Genomic DNA, 12,317 nt, shown 5'->3' with positions numbered 1-12,317 from the left:
ACCAAAGACCATGGTATAAGATTTTGTTTTGTTAAGCAGTAGTTTATTGTGTGATAACCAGTCCTGTAAGATATTAAAATCCGATTGAAGACAGATCTGAATTTGTGAAAAATCTGATTTGGATGTATATATGACAGTGTCATCAGCATAAAGGTGAGTACAACAATTAATGAGACAAGAAGATAAATCATTTATGTAAATAGAGAACATAAGTGGGCCCAGAGTTGATCCTTGGGGTACACCCTTTTGTTGGATCAAAGGTCAGACTGTTTTCCATTAACAACCACACATTGCTTTCTACTGTGAAGGTACGAGTTAAACCATAACACTGTATTATTAGAAAGGCCAATGCCGTGAAGTTTATCCAAAAGCAGATATCGATCAACGAAATCAAAGGCTTGTGTCAAGTCAATAAAAATGGCTCCTGTGAGTTCACCATCATCTGCAGCAGAGTACAAGTCATTCGTAAATTTAAGTAGGGAAGTTGTTGTGGAGTGATTAGGCCTGAAACCAGATTGAACCGGAGATAAAATATTATAAGTATTGAGATAATGTGACAGTTGATTATAAATTATTTTCTCCAAAACTTTGGAAATAGAACAGAGTATAGAGATTGGTCTATAATTATTTGTATCAAGTAAATCACCACCTTTATGCAGTGGAGTGATGCGTGCACATTTCCAAATAGTCGGCAACTCACAGGTGGACAAAGACAGGTTGAACCAATCAGCAAGTGGGTACATGAGAATATGGGATGCCAGTTTTATGAACCTGTGTTCTATACCATCTAGTCCTGCACTGCCATCCACTTTTAATTCTGTGATAGCATTATGAACTTCGTGTGGTAGAATCTTCTTAAAAGAAAAATAACTGTTGCAGTATGAGTTACTATTAGAAATACCAGTCGTCAAATAGGAGTCAGATAGCAGTGTGGAACATACATTAGCGAAATGCTGATTAAATATTTGGGCAATGGATAATGGGTTATGAATTATTGTATCAGAAGTTCTTATTTTATTAATAGAATGTTTACCTGATTTATTTAAAATAGATTTAATTTTAGTCCAAAATTGCTTGGGATTCTTAAAGTCCGATGTGAGAGATTCTTTATAGTAGTTGGATTTAGCATTTCCGGTTTTGGTTTTACTCAGATTTCGGAGATGCCTGTATACTTCCCAATCGGCTATAGTTCTTGAATGACGATATATAGACCATGCTTTATCCCTTTCCCTAAAGAGACTGATGAGTTCAGAATTGATCCAAGGGAGATGTTGACCTTTGACCTTAACCGTTCTCACAGGTGCATGTTTGTTCATGACATCAGTGAGCGCTTTATGCAGAAAATCCCAAGCATCTTGTACAAAAGGTATTAGTTGAAATCTGTCCCAATTAAGGGCAACAACATCATTACTAAATAAATCAACATTCAATTTTTTATATTGTCTGATTTTGACTAGTTTTGGAGATAGTTTAATTAATTTGATTTTCCATACGCAATAAACAATTGAATGACACCAGCTTTTAAGATTCTGTCAGGATGTGACACCAGTATCCAGTCAAGCAGAGGTTGGGTTCTAAGAGTGATACGAGTTGGCTCATTAATTAGCTGTTTAACATTTAGACTACTGAAAAGTTTTTTCTCTCTATCAGATGATTTATCCAACCAATTTTTGTTGAAATCACCAAGCAAGATTATTTCATTTCCACAGGAAATGGAGTTGATAGTGTCAATTATATGGTTAAAAGACTCTGCAGGTGAAGAAGGTGGCCTATAGATGCTACCAATAGTTAAGCATTTATTTTCATGAAAAATAATTTTAAGAAAAATGCATTAAAAATGTAGAGGCTCTATAGAAGTAGCAATTAGCTCAGTCACAAGGTCAGAGGAGAGCCACACCTCCACCCCTGCTGCATCTATCGGATCTGTAAAGCAAATCATTTGTGATTTGTAGTTCACTATCGGAAATGTTACTATTAAGCCAAGTTTCAGAGAGTGTGATGATTTTAGGTTTATGTAGAACAGGGATGGGCAAATGGCGGCCCGCGGGCCGCATGCGGCCCCCACCTCCTCTTTTTGCGGCCCTCAGATTAATTTCTAAACAACGTAATTAATAAAAAAAAAAAGAATTCAATTTTTTTTTTTTTTATTAATTACTTGTAGTACTGTACTTGTAGTACTGATACCGTCCACTAGACTCCTAGTTACGTCGCGAGCTGCGTAGATGATTTCAAATACCGCGAAATAATCTGTGACGCATTTGTGTGTATTGTGTTTGTTTCCCGGGGAAACCCTCACAGGAAACACCGGCTGTTGTTATGCCTGCTGTGACGTTAAGTTGCCTCTTGTAATTATGCCTTTACAAGCTTACAAGTTGTTTTTATCATCTGAATTTGGCGAAACAAGTTTAATATTCTTAAAACCAAGACTTTGTTTATTTGAAATCAGATGAAAACAAACTGTCACGGACCCTGTCGTGTTATCTATGATAACTACGATTTTCATTCATAATTTCAGCGGGAGGGAGGGGGAGTGGTGCTGAGGAACAGCAGAGTGCGGGCTGACAGGTGTCTGTGTTGACATTCCCCTTATTGTGGAATAAGGGGAATGCAGAGACAGGCTACAAGTGTTTTAGGTTCAAGTTAGACAACTAATGTCTGGGTTACGGTACGTCCACACAGCAGCTTTAGACAAATCTTCCACCGCTTCCAATGCTTCTCTGCCCATTGACTTTGAATGGGGATGACGTCACTTTGCCTTGCTTTTCGCCGAACTGCATTGTGGGGGAGCGAAGCGAAGATTTCTAGGATTTCCAGGATTCAAAAGTTGAGCAATGTTCAACTTTTGAAGCTGAGCTGGAAGCGTCAGCCAATCAAACACGTTTATGCAAATCTGACAGTAGAAGATTTGCATAAACGCCAATCAAACCGCGTGTATGCAGGGAGAGCCAGACCGCAGTTCATTTCCTCATATTCCAAACGAGAAATTACGGTAGCAAATCACCCGGTTCTTTACGACCAGAACTATTAACGGGATACAAACCAGAGGAACCAGGCATGGAGGGAGGTGGCAGAGACAGTGGGTGAAACTGGTAGGTTTTCGCCTGTTTGGGGAGTTTATATATATATATATATATATATATATTGCTCGCATAAAATCCCCGGGGTTTTATGCTTTGTATGTCGGGGGCGGGAGATTCATGTGATTGGTTGTTGGTCGCATTGCTCGCAAAAAATCCCCAAGCTGTCAGACACGCCCAGCTCCAAAATTTCGAAAAGCTGTTGTGTGGACGTACCGTTAGTGTTCATGACTTCATGTGTATGTCATCTAATGGTTCATCTCAATACACACACATTTTACATGCTTTCCAATAGTTTAAAATAGATTTATTCCACTGTTTAATAACCTGTTCAATAAAAACACGCCACTTGTATAAATGAAATAACATTTCTGTGAACTGATATTTGTTTAGTGAGCTTATTAGAGGATGTTCCCATTTTTTGGGGATGTTCCCTTTGATTGTAAAATGTCAATGAAGATGTCAGACTTAGTATAATTGTTAATAATTACATACAACACATGGAATTTTTGTGTGTGTGGGTTCCAAGTGAATCTGTGGCCCCCTGGTGGCCAGTACATCAATGATGTGGCCCCCACCACCATCAAAGTTGCCCATCCCTGATGTAGAACAACCCACATCCGAAGTAAATCAATGTTGGGCAATAGGCTCCTGATATTCAAATGAATGATTTGTATACCCTTTAATTCATCCAGTCTGGAAATAATAGCAAATAATGTGCCAGTCACTTGTTACGCATACAGATGTAGCACTCCAGATCAGACTCAAATGGGTGTGTCCCAGTCAAAAGCCCAGCGGATGCCAGTGGCTGGGGGTGTTGCCAAATTGATAGAGGGTGTTGCCCAATTTCCCTATTTGTTCAATTACAAGATTTAACCATGAGATGGCGCTTCATTCACAAAATACACAATGGGTGTTGTAGAAACATCAATATTTTAGATCAAATAAAGTATATAGTTTGCTTTATGCAGTATATTTCTTGTAATATTGTACAGTAGATTGAAGTAAATCAACTTATACATTAAGATAAGATAAGATGGACCTTTATTAATCCCGTGGGGAAATTCAGTAGTTCAAACAGCAACAGGGTGAGAGTGAAAAACAGGACAGCACAGATTCACACAGATTAATAAAATCAAAAATAAGATGAGCGATAAAAATAATAATAATAATGAGAAACTATGAAATAAGAAATGAATAAAATTAAAATGTAATTATCATATATTATAATGTATTGTATTATTAAGTAATATCATACATTAACCCCATTATAGCAGATGTCACATTGAATGGATGAACACATGTATGCATCAATAATTACAACAGAGTATTTCTAAATACAAGTTGTAAAAATACTTATATGTATTTAGGTTTATTCAAAACCTTCAAATCACAGCCACTTCCAGTCACGACCGGTGTTCCCCAGGGCTCTGTCCTGGGGCCTCTTCTTTTTATCATCTATTTACTTCCTCTAGGGCCTATATCTTCCGTAAACACAACATCCACTTTCATTGCTATGCGGATGACACCCAGCTCTACTTGTCCTCCAAACCAACCACCATCCTCCCTCCATCTTCCCTGTCTGACTGCTTACAGGACATAACATCCTGGTTTTCCTCAGACTTTCTCAAACTTAACGACAGTAAAACCGAGGTTCTCCTCATTGGCACAAAATCCACCCTAACCAAACCTGACAATTTTTCAATTACTATAGACAACTCTTCAGTCTCCCCCTCCCCTCAGGTTAAGAGTCTGGGTGTCATCCTCGACGGCACACTTTCATTCAAATCTCACATCAGTAATATCACTCGGTCTGCCTATTTCCATCTACGCAACATCAACCGCCTCCGCCCGTCCCTTAACCCTAAGACCACCGCCATTCTTGTTCACACCCTGGTCACTTCCCGCATCGACTACTGCAACTCCCTTCTCTTTGGTCTCCCTCTCAAATCCATCCACAGACTTCAACTGGTTCAGAACTCTGCCGCCCGCATCATCACCAGAACCCCCTCCATTAACCACATCACTCCTGTTCTTCAGCAACTTCACTGGCTCCCCGTCAAATCCCGTATCGTTTTTAAGATTCTGCTCCTCGCCTTTAAGGCCATCCATAACCTCACTCCTCTGTACCTCTCCGACCTCCTGCACATCAACACACCCATCCGCACACTCAGATCTTCTGCTTCCCTCAGCCTCACTGCACCCCCCTTCCGTTTAACCACCATGGGGACTAGAGCCTTCAGCCGCTCTGCACCCCGCCTCTGGAACTCCCTCCCACCTGACATCCGCAACACTGACTCTCTCCCCATTTTCAAATCACGCCTCAAAACATATCTCTTCACACTCGCATATCCACCCTGATCGTTATCCATCACACATCCTCTGTTTTATTTATTTGATTTGTTATATACTGCATTGTCTTGTTTATGTTTCTTATGCTGGTGTTAGGTATTGTGTATCTTGTTTTTATGTGTTTGTACGGTGACCTTGAGAGCCTTGAAAGGCGCCTATATAAAATAAATGAATTATTATTATTAATATTAACCCTTTGGAGTCGACCGTCACGCCGGCGTGATCAGATCACATGACCTGTTCAAGCCGGTGCCGCATAAAAACAACAGTCCGGACAACATTGCCGTGTGTTTCTGTCGAAAGTACTGGCTTGAAACTATATCCCAGTCTTTGTTTCATGCAAAAAGACCCAGTAAACACGGACATATGATGATATAAAGTTAATACAGATATATTTCAGAAGTATGAATAATGGAAGCACATATTTTAATATCTTCGCCGTATTTTATCATTTTACGAAACGGAAAATACTGGAAACTGTAGATTCTGCTCAACAGGATGTATATGTGTATTTCTGTCGAAAGTACTGGCTTGAAACTATATGCCAGTCTTTGTTTCATGCAAAAATACCCAATAAACACGAACATATGATGATATAAAGTTAATACAGATATATTTCAGAAGTATGAATAATGGAAGCACATATTTTAATATCTTCGCCGTATTTTATCATTTTACGAAACGGAAAATACTGAAAACCGTAGATTCTGCTCAACAGGATGTATTTACCAGGGAGGGGGTGAGGTAATCAGTTAAACGGAGTGATACGAAACGAGACGAAAAGAGACGAAGAGGGACGGCGGGAACCGAAGAGAGACGGCGGGAAATGGAGAGAGACGAAGATATAGGAAGACAGGCGGCGGGAGACGAAGAGAGGCTGCGATTGAAGTAAAGTGACAGACAAACATTGAGAATTTAGATATAGTTAGATAGATTTTGAGTTTGGAAGACTCAACTATGATGAAGAGAACTCTGAACGTGAGTCAAGCTTTAAGCTTGTTTTTTGACATGGAGGAGGAGGAATCTGTGATGTTTCCCTCTGTGTCGTAGTTGACAGAAACCGCTTTGAAGCGTGGCACAGATAAAGACAGAAAAAACAGATTGTTGTACATAATGTGTATATATATATATATATTTGTATTATATTTATAATAACACTTTTGCCTTATCAGAATGAAATCCCATGCTACCTCAATCAAACGTTCACATTATCATAGTCACATCCCATGTATATATTTCCAGCTTTTAAATGGTTTCGTTGTGTATGTTTGTGTTATGAAAAATAAAATCATTTTCAAAATCTGTTTTTACGTTTTTTTTGTGATTTTGGGTCCAACATGTTCATATAGTAGAAGATCACTGCTCTAAACAAAGTCAAAAATCCTACATACAAACGAAATAAATATAATTAATTATGATGAATACGTTAAGTCTTGTTCATTGTTTTTCACTTTTATTAAATGTTTGATATTTCCGGTGGAAATGGTGGACTATTGGACATTCAAAATGCAGCATATTTTCACTCTTACACACATATATTCTCATTTTACATACATACATTTTCACTCTTACACACGGATATTCTCCTTTTGCTCTCATGCGAAATCTACTAAAACAAAGTATGTCATGTATTTTTAGTTTTCGTTGATGAGACGAGACGGACTAAGGTGTTAATGGTGGACTATCGGACATTCAAAATGCAGCATATTTCCCCCAAGTGTCTGTCAAAATGCATTTTACGTTTCTAACTTGCAATATCATTATTTCCGCTCTCTTCACTCCAGAAGAGCGATCTCCCTCTCTCTCTCTCTGTGTGCGGGGGATCACAGGAGGGGGGAGAGCTGTGGAATGTAACTCCACACATTCCGATGGCCAATTAGTTTTAAACAAAGGGTCCCCAACATACATAGAACACATGGGGGGTTGGTTGACTCGGTTTGCATTCATAAAGAATGCACAAACGTGTTTAATCGTTAATGTCAGATATGTACTAAGTAAATAGCCTACATTAGTTCCTGCTCAAGATTAGATTCAACTTTATTGTTATTGCACAGATTACAGGTACTGAGACAACGAAATGCAGTTTAGCTTCTAACCAGCAGTAAAGTGAAAAGTAATGTTCACAATCTACAGAATTGTTAGGATTTGTCTATGTTGGTATTTTTCGTGTCCTTTTCTATCTTTGGGTTTCCTATTTTATTTTGTAAAGTGTTCACCCCCGTTTCCTGCCTGTTTGCTTTCTGTCGGTTTCCCTCTCTGATTACCCAATTGTGTTCAACTGGTACCTATGTGTTTTCTCCTCCCTCCTCACCTGTCTCGTGTTTATGTGATTAGTCCTGGGTGTATTTAAGTTCTGGGTTTTCTGTCTCTCTTTGTCGGGTTGTCTTGTGTATTGGCTTGTCCTCGGTGAGTGGTCTGTTCTGTATTTGTCAGCATAGCCTTGGAATAAGGGAATTATGTTTATGTTAATTTGCATTTGGGTCCTACCTGCTTCACACACCGTAACATTACAACCCGACCTCAAATATGGGCCCAGCAGATCCTTTTGAGCAGGAATTATTGGATTTTACTTTTTCTTTGGCTACCTGCTCTGATCAATGGATAGGAGCGGTCAGGGTTCAGCAGCGAGATGCTGCTCTGGCAGAGAGGAATCAAAGTTTGGTGAAATTCTTACCTGCCAGGCTTTTGGATTACCTCACAATTTGTTTTCCCAGTCCTGACAGACCCAGGTCTCCCAACTCCTGTTTTGACACCACACGCATCGGTGTGGTCCATCTGGCGTCAGCCCCTGCTTCTCACCCAGTGTTTGCTACTGTCCAGGAGCCATTCGCTGGTACTCGTCTGGCCTTTGGAGGTCCACGGAGCCTCCAAACGTCTCCTAAAGGAAGGGGTCGCAAGGCCAGGTTGGCAGCACGAGCCCAAAGGGCCAGGGTTCCAGAACCAGTTCAGCCCGGAGCAGTCATGGTTCCGTGCCCCAGTACCATCCCACATAGCCATGGTACCGTGCTCCAGTACCACCCCACACAGCCATGGATCCGTGTTCCGGTTCCCTGCCCAGCAGCCATGGTCCCTGCTCCGGAACCGGACTTTACAGCCATGGTTCCGGCCCTGGTTCCGGCCTTAGCAACCATGGTTACAGCCCCAGTTCTGGCCCCAGCAGCCATGGTTCCGGCCCCAGTCCTGGTGCCAGCTGCCATAGTCCCTACTCAATTCCTTTCTCAAGTCCTTTCTCAAGTCCCTCCTCTAGTCACTTCCCTAGTCCCTTCTCCAGTCCCCCCTTTAGTCACCTCTCTAGTCCCTCCTCTGGTCCCTTCCCGAGCCCCTCCTCTAGTCCCTTCCCAAGTCCCTTCTCTAGTCCCATCTCCAGTTCCCTCTCGAGTCCCCTCTCAAGTTCCATCTCTAGTCCCGCCTCTAGTCAATTCCCTAGTCCCATCTCTAGTTCCTCCTCTAGTCACTTCTCGAGTTCCCTCTCAAGTTCCCTCCTCTAGTCCCCTCTCTAGTTCCCCTCTCGAGTCCCCTCTCAAGTTCCCTCCTCTAGTCCCTCCTCTAGTCCCTCCTCTAGGCCCTCCTCTAGGCTCTCCTCTAGTCCCCTCTCGAGTTCCCTCCTCTAGTCCCTCCTTTAGTCCCTCTTCGAGTCCCCTCTCTAGTTCCCCTCTCGAGTCTCCTCTCGAGTTTCGTTCTCTAGTTCCTCCTCTGGTCCCTCCTCTAGTCCCCTCTGTAGTCCCTTCCCTAGTCCCTCCTCAGGTCACTTTCCTAGTCCCTTCTCTAGTCCCATCTCAAGTCCCTACTGAAGTGCTCTTAGAGGTCCCGCAGACTAGTCTTCTGCCGGGGGTCCTGCCAACTCCATGTCCTGTCCCGTTGGGGGTCCCGCCGACTGCTCTCCTGCCGGGGGTCCTGCCAACCCTGTGTCCTGTCCCGTTGGAGGTCCCGCCGCCTACTCTCCTGCCGGGGGGCCTGCCAGCTCCTTGTCCTGTCTCTTTGGTGGTCCCGCCGACTGCTCTCCTGCCGGGGGTCCTGCCAACTCTTAGTCCTGTGCCGTTGGAGGCCCTGCCGACTACTCTCCTGCCGGGGGTCCTGCCAACCCTTTTTCCTGTCCCGTTGGGGGTCCCGCCGTCTACTCTCCTGCCGGGGGTCCTGCCAGCTCCTTGTCCTGTCTCGTTGGAGGTCCTGCCGACTACTCTCCTGCCGGGGGTTCTGCCAACCCTTTGTCCTGTGCCGTTGGAGGCCCCGCCGACTGCTCTCCTGCTGGGGGTCCTGCCGGCCCTTTGTCTTGTCTCGTTGGGGGTCCCGCCGACTGCTCTCCTGCCGGGGGTCCTGCCAAACCTTTGTCCTGTGCTGTTGGAGGCCCCACCGACTGCTCTCCTGCCGGGGTCCTGCCAATCCCGTGTCCTGGTCCTCTTCCGTGGGGGATCCTGCCGAGGCCTGTCCCACCAGCTCCGACACCGGGTCCTGCCCGGCCTCCGGCACTGTCCCGTCAGCGCCTTCCTGCCCAGCCTGCGGAGCTGTCTGGTCTTCGCCCTCGAGCCCGGCCCCCTGACTCTTCCTGCCGCTGCCTTCGCCCCTCCATGGTCCCCACCTTGGACTCTGTCTTGCCCCCGGGCCGTCCGCCCGACTCCCCCTTTTTGGACTCCGCCTTACCCCCGGGCCGTCCGCCCGAGACCCCTTCCTGGTCCTCTGCCGTGCCCCTGGGCGGTCAGTTCAGTCCCGTCCTCCAGACCCCCTCCACCCACCCTGGTGGCCCTAGTTGGTGCTTGAGAAGACTAAACATTTATCTGCAGATCTCTATAAAGTATATTCATTACTCGTTATTCTCTACTAATAGTTAATTAAAGACTGTATATAATGGCTATTTTGCACATCCCTTTCAAGATTTCAAGATTTTCTAAGGTTTATTGACATATCATATACACAACTACGGTGTAGTTATGCAATGAATGAAAAACTTGGGTCACAGGTTCCTCAACAGTGCATTACAAGACATCTATCAATATTTGTGTACCTCCACCTTTAAACTGTCGTATTCTGCACATTTCTTATTCTATCTACATACATAAGAGTATAATTCATATGTATAATATCAGTTAAAATAAGTGCTTCAACATAGTTAACATTGCAGGAAAGCAATATATTAGACATTAAGTACTTTGTCAGGCTTAATATTTATCTGTAGATACCCCCAAAGCTTTTTTCTAATTTAAAAGTTGACCTTAATCTAAAGTATTATTTAATGTTTAAATAAAGCCTACTTAGTTTGTCTGTTTTGCACCTCCTCCTATTGATATCTTTGGACGTCCTGCTGTTTTATCGTAGAGATCACTTACAGTATCTTCTTGATATTTTATATTTCTATAATTTACACTCTACTTTCCCCATATTTTGTATGTACTCTTAATATGTTTTTCATCAAATATAACATATTCAACAAAAACATTCAATAACGTACTTTGACCACCAGGTGGTGCGGGTTAAAAAACTGTCAAGTTTAAAACATTGTTCATAGACAGAGAGGGGGGGTATCATCTGAGAAGTATGTGCATAACAATCTGTGGGGTGATTTTATGGAATGGTTTGGAGCACAAATATCATTTTTAGTTTAAAAGATGTACAGAAACACTTTTTTGGAAAACTATGAGAATGAAGAAAGGTGATTGAAGATGAGAAATGATTGTAAGTAGGAATAACTTGAATGATTTAAAGGATAATCATTGATCAGCAGTAAGTAAGGTGTGGGAATTAATAAGCATTTGCTTCCTCCTGCTCCATTTCGGACACATATGATTTATTATTATTATTATTATGAATATTTGTGTTGTATATATATATACACATTATGACGATTTTTAGTTGAATATAAATATTATTATGAATATTGATAAATACTGTATTCTCACAATACGGTATTCTGTTGTATATCTGTTCGAAATAAAGATGGAAATTAAATTGAAAATGAAATGAAAGTGTTAACACAATAAATTATACTTACCAGTATAAGTTTCTAGATTAGTTCATGACGGATGTATTTTGTTATCCACACATATATTTTTTTGATATTTTGAACACCAAACCGACAGAAAAGATGGTCTTAACATGACCCAGTGGTCTTGTAAATAAAACATAATAATATCAAACATACTATTACTATTAACTTTATTGTGAAATTAAAACAGAACGGTAAAGGAAAATACAGTTTCAGTCTCTCGATTTGAAGCTTATGCATTGTACCATGAACCTGTAGACCTGTAACAGTCAGAGACTGTTTAGGAGTTGGAAAGGTAGTTTCTGAAGATGTTACAAATAAGGTACACACAGCATACAATGCCATAATAACGTTTTATTATTAGTGTAGGACACTTATGTATGTATAACATCTGAAGATGTGTAGTTTGATTAATCTTTTAACATAATTGTACAGGATATTGCTATATTATTTCACATGTTTTACTTCTACACATTAATATCTGATTTGTAAAACATCAAGGAATATCCGTAATTTAATGGTCAGCTATTGAAATTGTGATTCCATAGATGTGTCTCCCATCACCCAAAACCCCTGACTATTCTCTCAACTCAGTATTTACATTCTTTAATTTAAAGAAAATCATTAATATCTTCAAAAACGTTTTCTATCAGCTGTGCACCGTTATGGTGTAAATATAGCCTATCTACCAATTGGATCAAGTATAAAAGTCAGCCGAATTAGTGTTGATACTGCAAGGAGATGTATTGTGTGAAGAGAACTTGAAGATGTTGTTTAGTTGCTGATATATTTATGATCCACGTCACATATTCAGTTTCGGCGGCATTTCTTCCAGTTTGTCTAGAAGTCTTCTCATCAGGGCTCTATAAATAGAGAACTACGGCAGATGTGTAATATCTAATGCAGCCGAA

The sequence above is a fragment of the Pseudochaenichthys georgianus genome, chromosome 5 (assembly GCF_902827115.2).
Source record: "Pseudochaenichthys georgianus chromosome 5, fPseGeo1.2, whole genome shotgun sequence".
NCBI classification, from domain to species: Eukaryota; Metazoa; Chordata; class Actinopteri; order Perciformes; family Channichthyidae; genus Pseudochaenichthys; species Pseudochaenichthys georgianus.
This window is presented reverse-complemented; position numbering follows the sequence as displayed.